At 30.3% G+C, this 16469-nt stretch overlaps 1 protein-coding gene across 7 annotated transcripts in view; it reads left to right on the top strand.

Moving 5' to 3' along the window:
* CPSF6 (cleavage and polyadenylation specific factor 6) overlaps positions 1-12383 on the top strand; it is a 39401-nt gene extending 27018 nt beyond the window's left edge. For 5 of the 7 annotated variants that reach the window (XM_052001450.1, XM_052001455.1, XM_052001454.1 and 2 more), the window contains one exon: positions 7430-12383. The gene's annotated coding sequence lies outside the window, so the exon portion shown is untranslated. Of the gene's footprint in view, positions 1-10; positions 4010-7429 lie in introns of those variants that run through there. The other 2 variants (XR_007954344.1, XM_052001452.1) reach the window with 2 other exon arrangements.
* Positions 12384-16469: the final 4086 nt, after the last annotated feature.

The raw sequence follows: 16469 nt of genomic DNA, 5'->3' as shown, positions 1-16469 counted from the left end.
GTTTATACAGTAAATACCTACATATTAAATGGTCCCGCTACATGTGCAGGATTTGTTCTTCAGGAAACACACAAGACAATAATGCCAGGTAAGCAATTCAGGTAAAAAAAAATCCATATTTCTTCTCCTCCCTTCTTTTAAATATTCTGTACTGCATGAACATGTTAATTTGTATGATATGTGATTGATTCTTTTTTAGGGAAAAGAGGAAGATATTTTAACTACTTTAATCTAATCAAGAGTGCTCATTCTCCATTACTAAAGTCTGAAATTTGTTGTCCCCGAATCATTTTCATAGTTTTCATTTTCAATAAATTATAAGAAATTGTTTGAAATTTCCTACATGATTATAAATATATGTGCACTAGATTTTCTTTAAAAGATTTTGCCCCTATAATTGTTACTGTCTATCATGGGTAAGCATATACTTTTGTATTATTATTAGTTTGAGGATCAGCAAATGGTTACTTTAAGATTAAGATACTTTTTGATATGAAGTATACAATTTTACGATCGCAAAACTTGTTTGAATCATAAAAAGATATTTTCATAATGCAAAATAAAAAAATGACTCAATACTGATTTGTTTAGGATGTCAGTAGATAACAAAACTTTTAAAGATTGAAGGTCCTTATTTAATAGTTTGAGATAAAGCCTTGGCCAGAAATCAATTTGCTTCAATGTGTCATTCATAAGCCATAACCATTGCTTGTCTTTATCTTTTTTCTGTACTTTAAAACAATTTCTTCTGTATGTGTTAATATTAATAGAAGAAATGTCTCTGTATAATTCATTTTCATGTACAATTTGATTTTATATTTGTAAATAGCATTCATAACATGAGAAATGGGGAAAGGTATTACATGGCTTATGCATGTGACATAAAGGTTACTTTTTTGTTATCAATAGCATATTTGCCCTTATGTTGATGGTTGATCCATATTTAACTAAACTAAGCCCTTTCGTATCTAGGGCTATCCTTTACTTTTAGTAGTAACTTGGCGGAACTAGGAAATTTAATCACCATTGTCTTGATGGGGGTATCATTTTAAATGTTCAAGTTTCAAATTTTATCCTGTATAGACAGCTAGAATAGGTTTTTTCCTAGCACCTCAGATAGTTTTTGCATTTTAAAATAAGTAGTTCATGAATTATACTGCTCTGTAGAAAGTAACCAATTTAAATTGAGTAGTGGTTACATATTTTCAACACATTAATGGTTATAAATTTTGCCTAATTTTAAGGTTTTCCTTTACCTTTTAGTTTCACAATTACTGAAGATTCAGTTTTTCATGAATTCATTATGTATGTGTATATATAATAGTTAAAACAACCCCTTTAAGGGAAGAGAAAAACAATTTGCCAAGAGTTTAAAAAAATATATAAATCTCTTATATATAGAGAGATTATAAAACTTACTTTTGATATGATTAGGAATTGAATGTTGTAGCATCTTGAAAGAATCTGTATCTTAAGAAATACACTTCTTTTGCCCCAAGTTTAAGAACTTGCCAAATTGACCAGGAAAAATCCCACTATTTACTTTGCCAAGAAATTATTGAAGTAAATTGTGATGATCATATGGCTTGTTATCCTTAATGATTTGAGTTTTGTCGATCTCATTTCAAGAATCATATTAATAACCATATATTTCACTTATGCTCAGCTATAGGTTCTGTGTTTTAATTGCTTATTTAGACTTTGTCAGTTAACATCAACAAGCTTCTAGTTAATGAAAGTTTAGCAATAATAAAACTTGAACACTTAGGATTTAATTCTTAAATTTGTTGATCCTCATATTAGAGGCCTTGTGCCTGGTTACTTTCTCTTTGTTCTTAAATATATGTTTAAAGACATTTTGAAAATATACATTTGTTTGGGCAAAAATTACTGACATGTAAAAGCCATTGTAAATTTCAAATACTTTGATATTACATTCCAACGTTCATCACCTAGGTATTTCATAATGAGTTAAATTATATTCAGCAATTAACTATGAACTGGCAAGATGTTATTGAGATCTTTTTCTTAAAATTCTGATGTATCATACCAAAATTCCTTCATTTTATTTTTGTACATTAATCCAAACTGAGTTGTAATATGTGCCTTCATCTAAGGAAAAAAATTGCTTATGAATTTCTGAAATATATTGTATTTTTTGCTGTACCAACATTATTGATTACGGATGTAAAAGTAAATTAAAAGGTTGTGGAACAGAATAAAATATTTCAACTAAAGAATCTTAGAAAGCACAATTTAAAAAACCCAAACCTTAATGATAGAAGTGAATGCTGACCCACTAAAATGCGGTGTACTGCTGACCCGCTTTTGAAGCTTTTAAATTCATGAATCCTCTTGAGCTTTCTTGTACGACTTTAGGTATATTTAATGGATCCATAGAAGTCTGAAAGCCAAATGAATGTCAGTGAAAATTGTGTATGCAAATAAAGTAGCAATGGAATTTTTATTGAAAGTGACACAATTAATACAAAAACAGGCACGTTCTTAATTGTTAATTTGATGAATGTCAACAAGTTGTTATTTGTGTGTCCCATCTTAATTTTTTGTGTGTTCAAACTGTTGGTAACATGTTAAAGTACATTCACTCATTTCTTAAAATTGTGTAAATATTTTTTATAAAGCTTAATATTTTGAGGGGAAGACCTCTAATATTGTAAATTTTGGTATGTAACTGCATTGTGCTTCATTTTTTTTGTAATTTCTTCATCAATATTCTCAAACCATTCTAAGCAAAATATAAGTAGTATAGTGCTTGCTTAATATAGTTTATTTTAAAATGAGTTGTTATTAATAATCTAAGTTTCCCTTTCTTTTCTGGATGTGAATTTTTTTTTATCCTCATAAGAGAAAGTATGGTGGGTGGTTTAATTTTTTCTTTTGTCCCTATTCATTTTCTTGGAAACCTCAGAAGCGATTAGCTTTATCAAGTTGAGAAAAATTGAACTATTGACATATTTTCCTCTTGAAAGATGATTAAAATGAAATTTGACCTGAAACTCTTTGTTTTAAAAAGAAAAGAATTAAAACCTGAATGTGTGGTTTGAGTGAGCAATTTTCAGCCCTTTTGTACTCTATTAATTCAATTAATTCACACTATTAATTGGGAATATGGGGTCATTTATTCTAAGCTGGGCTGAATTTTCTGTATTTTATTTGTACTAGGTGTGAAAAACAATCATGTTATAAACAAGATTATGGATTGTAGTTTATTTTCTATGCAAACACTTCATATGATCCATGCTTTTGCTTTTTAACAGTAAAAATGCTGATGACAAATCTGAATTATTCTGGCAAAACCTCTTTCTGGTAACATCCCTACATTATAGAATATCTAAATGTTAATTTGAGCTTTATGTGCTCAAGAGTAGTAATTATTGATGTCAAATTCTGACTGATCTTTGCCCTTCCTTCCATTGCTCTGAATCAGTCTGGGTTTTATCTCATTTCAGTAAATGTGCACATATTAAATGCTATATTTATAAGCATGTTATAGGGGATAGAGCATTTAGACTTTGAGTCATGAAGATTTACTAGTGCTGTGACTTTGAGCAAGGCACTTTTAACCCCATGGGGAATCTCAGTTTCCATATATATGGACCTTTAAGGTGCCTTCTAGTTATAAATTTATGATCTTAGATTTTTGTTTGTTAGTGTTTAGACCAGATGATTTTTAAAATTTCTCCTGTTATAATATTCTTTATGGATCCATACTTGTACAAAATTGCTAAGAACATAATAGCATAGTAGAAAACGAAATGTCCAGAATATAGCTGTAGAAGAAGTTTGAAAAGAATTAAAAAAAAAAAAAAAAGACCCTGGTGGTTAATGGGGGGAGAAACAAATATTTTTGTATGCTTTGTTAAAATTTCATTTTTGGTATTTAAAATTTTAAATTGTATTCAATATTTTTAAAGCAATTATAATACATAAAGCACTCTGCTAAACAAAATTTTTCAGCTCTTAAAAGCACATTAAAAACTGCATAATCTAGTCTTTGTGTTTCTTTTGTCCTCTCAGTGTTTTACCTTTTATGGTATATGCTTTTGGTTCCCTAAAAGTAAAAGTTCTGACCAATTATGTTTAAAAGTATATCTGTAATATTCTTAAATTTAGGAATGTATAGATATCTTTGTACATTATTTGTAAAGTGATTTGCATGAAAGTATTGTAAATATTTTGCTTATGGTGGTTTGAGAATAAGTATAATTTTATTTAAAAATTCATTGAGTTCCCTGTTTTTATACTATTTCTCAGTGACTGGGTTACTGCATCTCACCTTCATTTCAATGTGAAACTTACTTTCACTGTTTAGTTTGTAAACTAGACTCTGTAGTTTTGTTTGAATGAATGTTTCAAATTAACATTGAATGAATTAGTTAATACTATTCAGAAAACCTAATATTCAGAACAAAACTTTGTTTTCATAATCTGAAAGCTTGCCTGAAGGGTAGCACATTTTTAATTTACATAATAGTTTTTAGTCAGTTGGGGGAGAGGTGAAACTACATGTAAAGAGCCTTATTTGGGTATTCGAATTAACTTAGAATATGGTTAGAATGCCAAAAAATTAGTCTGCTGCCATTATGAGGTAATATAGAATACCACCCTGTAACTTTAAAACTAAAGAGGTAAGTACTATTCAAGGGCCAAGAGGGAAAAATCTTTAAATTATTCTAATAGTGGAATCTATATTTTTTTGTATACATCTACAATAAACAGAGAATTTTTTTGTGTAGTATTTATTAATGTATTAACTAAGAATTTAGACCTACATTCCTTTTCTATTTAGGATGCAAATAACAAAATATAAGTACCCATTGTTTGGTGTCCTTATCCTTTTCTACTAGGGAAAAGGTTTAGTCATAAAAGAAAGTTTTGGTTCTATTGAGTTAAAGTCCACCAATAAAATGCTTTTCTTTTTTTGCCTTACCAAAATCTTGTTAGCCTTATGAAATTGCCTTATTTGTTTAAATCTGATGGATTTGTTGAGATTTTTTTATACTGAAACATTCATAATTTTTTAAATGACATTGTTAAATTGTTGTGCTTTTCATTACCAAAAATGTTAATGAATCTTGTTTCTTTGTGCATGGACTTTAAAATATTTGTTCATTTCCATTTACAAACTTCTCTTATTGATTGATGAATTCCAAATTTTTCCCATGGTTTTTATATTATAACTGCTGTCTTCCTAGCTTTTGTAGAAGATTAATGACAGAGTTATCATGCATAGTATAGTCATTAGCTATAAGATAATAAAATTCCTAAAAGCACGGGACGTAGAAAATATTTGGAATCTCTGTGCTCTTTTATAATTCTTTGTTCATGTAGATGTCTACTTCTGAAAAGCTGTTGAATGAGTTAATGGAAAACATTTGTAATTATAAGTTGGCTTTCTTCTGAGATATTGTGAAATTTGTATTTCTAAGTGACTAATAAATATGTGAAGTGTTTAGAAACAAAGATTAAAAATTATATTGGAATGTTCCCATAATTTTATGTTCTGTATGATTTTTTTTTAAGGGTTCAAGTTGGGTTTAAAAAAAATTTTTTTTACAAGATGATGAAACAACCCTGTTTTATAAATAGAAATTTGTACTATACATTTTAAAGGCCTTCCCAGAAAAATTAAGAAATAATATGTTTAAAAACTGAAAAATATAAAATGCTAATGTATGTGATAGTGTTGTGTGTGTGGAGGGGTACGAAATATTTAATCTTAGATGTTTTAGTTCCCACAACCCCCAAAATTGATTTTTGTTATATAACATGTTGTTATATTTAAACCTTTGCTTTACCTTTATACTTTGCATTGCATTCCTTTAACACTTTCTCTATCCAAGAATATGCAATGTGAAGAATATGGTGGGGGGGGGGGGGGGAGCCAGAGAAAATCAAACTACAATTTTGGATTTAATTCAGAACTGATAGTTCTCTCAAAAGCTCAATAATTAGAAATGCAATAAAATAAAATACTAGAAATTCTTTAGTATGTTTTTTCAGTTGGAATATAAAATCTTCAAAAATAGTTCTGAGGATTTGGGAATTATTTTAGAGAAGAAAGAATAGTTTTCAAGCTTCAACCCCTCTACACACAAACACACCTATATTTCTATAGTCAGACTCATCATCATCATCATCATCATTATCATCAAACGTTTATTCAGTGCTAGCTGTATGGAACGCACTGGGAGGCGAAAGATGAGATACCAATCCTTACCTATAAGATCTTCCAAATTAATTGGGAAGATAAAAAAACAACCTATTTATGAAACTTCTCAATATAAGAGCAGGGATTCTTAATGCATTTTGTATATTAATAGTAAGTTTAAGTTTTGACTTGAGGAAATTCCACACAGCAGAGTATTTCAAAACAGACTACCTTTTTACCATCAAGTATGTCTTACGGTTACTTAAATTTTCTTCACTATTGAAGGAGTCCTTACAAGAACTTTTGAATGGTCTTTTATGGAATTATCTTTTAACTATCTGGTGTTAAAATTACAAATTATAATTGTTACTGGAAAAAATTGCTTTTAGTACTTATGAAGTTGTTGGATGTTTAAATTGTGATTACCTGAAATATGCAAATTATGTAATGGATTTTTATTAACTTTTACATTTTATCATTATGCCATTTATTTGTGAGCTTTTAAAGTCAATAATTTGAAGTAAACTTTGTAGATTTTTAAAAAATTAAATCATGTCTTATTTTTAGCCAGTAATGCTGGTTTAGAAATTTGGGTGGAATGGGGTGGAAATTCAAGTAAATGTTTTCCATTTGTATTATGTCTAAAAATTTGTATTTAGATGTCATCATATTTAGTTATATTGCCCATTTTGATCTCTACCTACTTACACTTTTTGTAACATGGAGCAGCATATGATTTATGATTACAGATATTCTTTCTGTATGTTATTAAATAAATATAACTAAGATGTAAAGAATCATTTTATTTTCAGTTCAGTCTTTTAATTGTTAAATGAATTAATTTAGAATTGGTTATATGGGTGGATGAAATATACAGTCAAATCATCCAAGCACTCATTCATTTATTTTTGTAGTATGCCTTCTTTAGGAAAAGATCTAAATGTTTCCATCATCACAGAGAGACAGTAGCTGCTTTGTAATTGGTGTATATGTTTTTTTAAGCCACTAAAATTTCATTTAGATGGGGAAGGAGAAAGAATGTAATATGGGTGAAAAATGTAAGAGGTGAAATGATTTGTTGATTTGAGCTTTTCTGCCAACAAACAAACAGCTACTGTTTCCATATTGCTTATTTTGTGTTAGATTACATGATGGTGAAGTAGATGCACGACTTGTGTCTGTATAGTTAAGCCAACATTTTTTCTGTGTATTATGGGGAATAGCAAAATCTACATCACAAATTTTGACACATTACAGCTGAAGGAAGAGGAACACCTTGCAAGACAAGAAACATTCTTCATGGGGGAAAATGACGCTTGTCCAGCAGTTTGCTTCTTGTGATTGAACTGAACCTGTAAGGATTCATGGATAAAATGAACAGGAATAGATCTGAATAAAGCAAATCTGCATAAATGGTAACCAGTAGCTCTACTTTTACTTTTTATGTTGCTTAACTGTTTTATTTGAAGGAAACCTGTGTGATTTAAAAGTTATAGCTTTTGCAACTTTATTACTGGTTATATACATTTGGCCATTATAATGTGCAAGCAATTGGAAAAAGTCAAGTAAATGCTTGTTTTTATAGTAGTTTGTTCTTGTTAAAATGTTCATATGATAATGTCTGTAAACAGCACCACTTTGATTACAATAGATGTAGTGTTGTAATAAACTGTTTAATGGGGCTGATGTGTAAAGCTGTTCAAGTTATTTGATGTTTACACCTCAGGGAAAGTCTTGTGTTCAGCAATATTTGAAGATAATGTTATTATGACAACATTTATACTGTCCTTTAAAAAAAAAGCATCGCAATAGTTTTTGGATATGCATCAACCTAATCTTGCGTTCAGTGGATTAAACATACTAATTAAGTGTCTCTTGCACTTGATTTTGATATTAGAATAGGTAATTACATGGAGTATTTAATATTTCTATATCCTGCTTTTCTAGCTCTTTTTACCTAGTTGGCTTGTGAATTTACTAAATGGTATGTAAAATTGTAAAACTGCAGTTTGACTAACATTGTGATCCAAGTAATCCAGTCTATGTTAGGGGTCAAAAATCTTTGGGTTCAACATCTGTATTATTTGCCATGGTATGCAACTTAATTATAACACGAATGTATAAAGGAACATTTCATTGTAAACCATTAGCATTGAAGAAACATCTTGGCAATTGAGGTGCTGCCATTGTTTGCAGATTATATCTGAAAAGGTGCTTTTGGTGTATTTTGAAGCCATAGAGAGTATGTATACAGCTGTGCACCAGATAAGTGTGAGTAAAGAGAGCCTTAGTTTTGATCTTTCAAATAATGTGGATTTTTCACGAACATCTTTTCTTAAGATAGTAGATTTTATTCTCACCTTTTTCTGTTAATATGTATATCCTCCCTTTATTTAAAAAAAAAAAAAATTGATCTTTGTATTCATGCAACTGTTGGTTCATGCTACAAGATTCATCATCTGAGGTTTTTGCAAGCCTACTTTTTAAAAAAATGTTATGTGATTAAGGTATGTTTTTAAAGCAACTGGCTTGCATGGCCTATCAGTTTTGGAAAAAGGGCAAAAAAAAAAAAAAAAAGACCTTTGTTCTGCATTTACAGAATGTCACTTCAATTAGATTTTTGTTTACGAAAATCATTCCCTAGTATATAGTATAAATCACAATTTATCCAGAAATGTCTTTTCTTCAACATGCCTGAGTGTTAGCTTTTGTTTTTAGCATAAATTTTAAAGCCTCAGAGGCTCAATTTAAAAGAGGGACTCTCTCCAATGACACATATTCTAGATAGTTTTTACCAAGAACTTGGGTAATGTACAGCTGCAAACCACTGGCTTTGATTCTTTAACATCAAATCATTTCCTCCCAAATAGCCTTTTATTTTGGGAATTGTCCAAATATTTCTAATTTTTAAAAGAGTTTTTTGGTGACTGGAATGTTCATGCATGGGATCATTGATGTTTGTCAAAATTTTGCTATCAGAAGTAATTTTTATATGTTGCTTTAATTTTGTTTAAAGTGATGCTTCCTTTTTAAAAAATGTAACTTGGAAGTTGTATTAAGGTTTTGTGATTTTTATTTTCCTAGTTTGTGCATAGGAGTTTCAAATAGTTTTGATGTTTCTTTGTTAAAATATCATTCAAAATACACAATGGGAATTGATATTCAATGTATACCTGTTGCAAGGGAAGTAGTTAATATTAAGAGAACAACTCACAGGTAAGTTAAAAGTGTCCGTAAAAATAGAATTTTGTCTTAATGTTAAATGGAATCAGAAAGATCAAGACATTTTACAAGCATTTATGTGGAAAATTATACATATTTTAGACTTTATTACCTGTTCAGCAAGAAAGCTTTGCTAATATACTACCAGTTTTCACCCCCACTTTCTCTAATATGACCTCTGTGCTGTGGGCAGAGTGTACCAAAACTTGTTTCAGAATTGCTGATTCATTATATTAAGTAATTGTTGCTGGAAAGAAGTCCAATTTAGTTTACAGTTGAATTGTGTCAGTTGACTCCTTTACTACCTAATTTTTCATGAATGTATGGGATGAATTTACCCTCTTTAATGTTCCCTCCATCTCCCTCTCAAATCTATTTATGGCCTAGTCAGATTATTTTATCAACTCTAGTGTTACTGAAAATTGTTTTCTTGTTTTTGCATTACTAAAAAAAAAATCCAAAGAGGTCAGCCCTTTTATAGACACCAAAAAAAAAAAAAATATTCCAGAGCCTTTCATTGTTTCTTGATTCATAATTGTAAAGAATGTGGTTTCAAGCTTTAGTTTAATTTGAAAATAATAGTGCTTGTTAATCTTAAATAGAAGGCTATTGGCCATTTTCATTACTGTTGTAGCACCTGGATGGTACCTTATTTGCGTAAATGTGGTAAAATTTTCAGGTTTTTTTTTTTTTTTCCAATGTCATCAAATTGCAAATGCTTGTTGGCTTATGGAATTTAGTCAAGTAAAATATGTGTCAAAGGGTAACATTCATTTATACTTGTATTCCATTCTGTGTCCTTTTTAACAAAGGTGGTTCTTAATTAATTGAAATTCTGAGAACCATTCAAAAAAAGATATGTGAAATAACTAAGATTATTTTTTTTAATTAGTCTCCTGTGGAGAATGTTTCTTTACTTGTCATTAAAGGTCAGTTATTTCTGAATAAATGTGGAGGCTTTATAGAAAGCTGCACAATCTTATATCATGAAAGTGGGGTGTTCAAAGGGGAAAGCTTCTCTCCTCTATCCCCACTGTATTTAATGTGCCAATAATCTAAAAATACACATCATTTTACAAGAAAAAATGCTGCTGATAGGCCTTTCTGTTGAGAATACTTTCAACATTTTGGCTGTCATACCTAAATGATCATTACATTTTCTGTACTTTGTAAGATAAGAGGTGTTTTTTGTTTTTTTTTTTTTTTTTTTTCTGTTTAAGCTCCAGCTTAAGTTATTTAAAGAGGACATTTGTGTTGTGATTTCATTTTTTGACACTACATTGTTGATGTTCTCACAGGTCTAAGAAGACTGTATTTTTAAAATTGGTTATAATGACTAGTTGCATCCCTACATCCTCTGTAAATGTTTTTCCCAGTTGTATGTGGATAACTACAGACATATATGTTGTATATATTTGCCATTTCTGGTAAAAGTATATGTAGTGATTTTTCAGAAAGAATTTCTGATTTCCTATTCTTACAATAATTAATGTATTTCCTTGTCACCTTTTCAAAATAATGCCTTTAAAATTTTTTTTTATACAAATTGACTCTTGGAAGCCTTAGACTAGTTTCTTATAAAATGAACACTATAAAAAGAAATTGAGTAAATTGAGATGTGGCCTTAAGTATAACATTTATGTTTCTGATGTAAAACTTCTGACATAGACCAAGTGAAATATTCATTGTAAAAAGTTCAGAATATCTTTAAAAGTGGTAGAAAAAATGAAGAAACAATTTTGTCTAGGCTTCTAGGAGGAAATTCTTATACTTGTCTTTCCTAGCATTGGGAAGAAGCAACGTGGATTTTTATGAATATTGAAAATATTCAGGTAATTGTGTTACACTTATCCTACTTGGATTGATTTAGTGTTTGTCTTAACCATTGTTTCTTATTTAGACCTTTGGGTGGTTGATGTTTGCTATTTCAATGTGCAACACTTGAAACTGCTTGTTTTTTCTATGTGGGAAATATATACTTGGTATAGACTGAGAATACTAGAATTATTTCCTACTCCACTGGGCATTTGTGAAAAGAAATCTTTAGAAATCTGACTTCTGGTAGAACCAATTTGAATGAAGTCACAAAAGTTCCCCCAAAAGGCCATTTTTATTGTATTAAATAAGACCAAGTTTTCCACATGAATATATCATATAGCTCCATTTTGAATTGATGTCTTATTGTTAAGTATTTTATAAATAGATAGATGCCTGCAATTAGTATAAAGGATGTTTTTGAACACTGGTTTTTATTGTCACATTGTTGCTGCATAACACTCTGGCGTTCCATGTTACATGATTTGAAAATATTTTGAAAAAAATAATGGTAAATTCATTTTGCTTGATGGTGTGTTTCAAGGAAAAACTATAGTACTCAGGTGGTAAATAAAGGGAGAGAAGATTCTCTGTAGTAAATAATCATTTTAAAGAATACATCTAACATTGATGACTAGCCTTAAAAGTTACTTGTTTATCATTATATTGTCACCTTGGCCCAGGTTGTATAGAAAACTGATAGTGGTACTGTACAACCATATCAAATTTTAGTGTGATTTCTGTTACAAGTCCCCTAACAAAAAATTGTACCCCATGTAACCAGTGTCTATTTGAATTCCTGAATAAGAGTTTGTAAATAATAATACCAGCAGGCCAAAGAAAGTCATACATCTTTAGCTATTGAATATATGGTGACTTCATAAGATGTCTGTGCAAAGGTAAGGTGGTATTTGATAAAATGGACATCGTTTTAATGTCCAGGTGAACTAGACTTTCAGATTTAGCTTCTTTGAAATCTCATTCCATTTTTTAAAAAGTGTTTGTAGTTGGAATTTTGTGTTAATGTCCACTTTCCATCTTTACTTTTCTTTCTTTTGCATTTAGGTAACTGTTGAGCAGTTTGCTATATGGCCTTTGTTGGCCTTAAACTGCAGTAGTAACAAGCATGGTATTTATCTTGTATTGAAATAATAAAATACAGTTTTGATAAATACTTTGCAGTCTGTCCTTTTTAGTTTTTCTTGTAACATTTTATAAAGTCATAAATCATACACTATTGGCATTGCATAGTAAAACTATTAAGATTATATGCTGTATCAGAAATAAGACTATTTCATACTAGGAAGGTATGATTTTCTCCTGTGCTAATGCCAAAGGCCATTTGGCATAGTAGTTCACTGGATTAGGAGTTGGGATACTTAGGTTTTTCTAGTCCTTGACTTAATACTAGTGAATTTGAAGATGAATTTGAAAATCATAATATTCTGTATCATTCATAGCTCCTTATCACTTTTTGACTAAAGTAATTATTTGGGGAGAAAGTGTAAACTCAGTTTTATTCTGTTTTAAGTAAACACTTATTTTTATAGATTATGTCTGTGAAAATCTTTAAAGAATTCAAATTATGAGTTTGGTTTCAGTGAGCTTTTTTTTTTTTTTTCTGAGTCAACTTGGAATAAAAACTGGGATTAGACTCATAAAATCCCTCTCATCCCCTACCAGATTTATTTGTACTTGATCCTTTGTATAAGAACTAACTGCTTAATGAATCCAGATGAATTTTTGTAAAGGCTTTGTTGGATCAGAGGTTGAGAAAAAAATCTCCAAAACAAGTAGCCATATGCCAGGCTTTTTGGCAGAGTTTATAGTAGTATGCTGTTCTTTGTTTTCCCAGCAGTTTCCTTCTCCCATTCACTCCAAGGACTCACTCCCTTTATTCTTTGTCCATATATAGAGCCAGTTAAGTGGTTTGTTTGACAATTGCCTTATAAATTACCAGAAGGTGAAAAGTCTTGTAATAAATTAATTCAAGCTTCCTATCTCAGGAATACTGAGGATTTTTCATAAATTATTTATCTCCTCAATTTCAAAACCCACTTCTATTGTTGCTGGCCAGATAACATATTAACACTAACATAGGATTGACTATTAGTAAGAGCACATCTAGGATTACTTCTTTGACCTTCAAAAGTAATGAAAGAGAAGTTATCTGGTATAATCTTTCACCAACTTTTACGACTTCTGACTTCTCCAAAACATTGGAATCACAAGTCTATTTTTTTCTCATGTTGTCTGAAGTCTTCAGTTCCCCTCAAAAAATTCCTCACATTTAAGTTAGGAATAACTATAGATAAGGCTTATTCACAATTAACCCCAGAAGGACAATTTGACCTTGATTCTCATGAACTATTTCTTCAGAGATGATGCTTAAATCCTTTCTTCTTTACTCATTCTCTTGGAGGCAGATAACTTGCCCTTTTATTCATGACAGCTAGCTCTTATCCTCCTGGTACTTGCTTCCCAAGATTATTTCCTCTTAGAAATACAATAATTGTTCAGAGTTATTTTGAGGGAATATTTAAATTAAGATTATATTTTTGTATAGTACTTTTCAGACCTTAAATATGTCAAGTATGGTTATACTGTTTTTATATTAGACTCATCAGTATAACTAGAATCCACATAACTGGCTGTGCATGCCAGTGTAAATCAAGTGCACCATTGTACTTTTTGTTCAAGTGAGAAATCCAGTGGTTATGAGTTATTGAAAGGAATCGGTAAAGTTACTTGTTAACTTTAGGTGCATATCCATTGATGGGAGAAAATTTGAAGAAGAAAGCTAAATTTATGAGTTTCAGTAGATTGTAAAACCACTATACCAATATTTTTTGAAATATTTAAAAATGCCATCAAGATGTTATAGTAGCAAAAGTCTAGATTAGCCAAGTAACCTTTAATTTTTCTCTCTTTATTTTGAAAACATTGGATATTCATTATATGGTTCTTTAGTAAGTATCTTTGAACCTGTCTTTTAAGACAATAAGATATCTGTCAGTAAGTAGGATGTTGGATTGAATTTGTACAGAAATTCCTGCAAAAGTAGTCTTTTTTTTTTTTTTTTTAAATCATTCCCTAATAGTGTTTTCTTATTTGTTTAAGAAAAGAAATTTGATAATTAAGGATTCTTAATAGGTTCTTGTTAAGGTTTTATTGTGATATTTAAATGTTGAAAGTACTGTTAGGAGTATGTTAAGAGGCAGTGAGGGGAAAATAATGGATTTGATAGAACCCTGTCTTGGCTTCTTATCACTTGTGTAACTTTGGACAACCTAAAATTTGAAAAATGTAATTTAAAAGCAGGGCCTCTCTCTGGATCTTCTGATTCAAGGTCCCTTTATTTTCTATGATTGTAACCCAATATAATACTTATTTTTCAGAGCAATTCAATTTTTGTTACTTGAGGAAATTTGGAGTTTTTAAACCTTAAAAAGTCATTGTGAGGTGAACTTATCCCCTATATGTTTTCACTCTGGTAGCTTCTACCATAGGTAGTGGGATTATTAGAAAAACATTTCTTTAAAACCTAAATTCCACAATAACTAAAACTAGGTTTTAAAAATTGATTTAAACATTGGAAATGGCTTTGTAATCAGTGAAAAAAATCAAGATAAGCAATTTAGCTATATTACATTTTCCCCTCTACTAGATGATTTCTGATACTTTGTATATAATTGGCTAGTTTGTACATATTAGCATTAATTCTTGTTTGTATATCACAAAATGGTCTTTTCATAATTGGATATTTTTTTCTTTGTTTAAGCCTTCTGAATAAACTTAAATTCATTCAGTTGTTTATACCTCACTTTTCAAAAAGATTTTTCTTAGTAAAATGTAAGTAGGATGTTTTTACAACATAAGGTCTATAGACCAGCAGCTATTAGCAAATCACACTGGTTAGCACTTTGTTAATAAGCAAAAAGTCGTCTGCGTCTTGTTTAATTGATTCCTGGTCCCTCTCCTGTTCTCTGAGTTATCAGAATACAGAAGTGCTTCTCAAAAGGGAATTTTCTTATCCATGGTATGGTTGGCAAGGCTATGGCCACTAATGGTTAATTTTTAAAACTGGCCTTTTTGAACAGGGGAACATTTAATATAAAATCTTTTTGCTTCCATAAAAATAAGACCATAAGTTAAGTTTTACATGGCAAGAAATGGATTTTACATCACTTATTTAGACTTGACTCTCTCTCTAGAATATCTAGACATCTTCACTTTTTGCTCTTGAACTTCCAAATCAACAATCTTTAAATTGAGTCTCCCCATTTTACCAAAGCTGGAAATATAAAGGACACCCATAAGCCTGATCTTAATAGTAATTTTTTTGAGAGCATTGTGCTATTGTTTCTGACCAGGGCCAGTTTGCCACTCTATAGAGACAATTAAGGCCTACCTCCTTAGAGCTCACTGATGTTGAACTTCATGAAGATTCTGTTAGTGTGGAATTTCCATATTGAGAGATTTGCCAGTCTCAGCTTTCTTCCTATTTGGGATCACAAGTTTTCATTGTGTTCTTGATAGGTCCAATTCAATTCAGCATATATGAGATACTATACATGATAACAGATTGGAATTTAGCGTAACAGAATTAGCAAAATAATTGTTACATAGTAAGTACAAATAATGTGGAAAGATTACTTCGGTTATGAGAGAAGTGAAAGAATGCTGTAAAAAATGTGTGCAGATGATGAGTAAAGAGGGGAGTATTCAAGGACAGTAGTGCATTGTGGTCCAGGAGTAGCCTGAGAATGAGACTAGCTTGAGATTGTTGGGTGGCAAAGGAGTGACTTTGGCTCAGGAGAAAACTGGGAACTTTTGAATAATGTTGTGATATATATATATATGATTTTATTGTTATGGGAGTGCTTAAAATTATATATATGATTTTATTGTTATGGGAGTGCTTAAAAAGTTAGTTTGGAAGAAAGGAGTAGACCGCTTAAGCTTTTGCAGTGATGCATTTAAGTGGTGAGATTAGACTAGAAGAAATTTGAGTGAGATGTAGGATAGACAAGAAAGATCAAAGGTAAGATTACAAAAATGGTGAATGATATCAGGGACAATTGAAGTTAGAAGATCAAGTTTAGGATCTTTATCTATGGTTTTAGATTGTTGAGTGAGCAGGATCTATTAAACATTTAAAAGAATGAAAAATATTAGATTGGTTTTCTCCAGGAATGTTTTAATGTTAGGAAAATCATAAATATAAGCAGAAAGAAGAGATCAATAGATTTGAGAAAAG

The sequence above is a fragment of the Antechinus flavipes genome, chromosome 5 (assembly GCF_016432865.1).
Source record: "Antechinus flavipes isolate AdamAnt ecotype Samford, QLD, Australia chromosome 5, AdamAnt_v2, whole genome shotgun sequence".
Lineage (NCBI taxonomy): Eukaryota > Metazoa > Chordata > Mammalia > Dasyuromorphia > Dasyuridae > Antechinus > Antechinus flavipes.
This window is presented reverse-complemented; position numbering and strand designations above follow the sequence as displayed.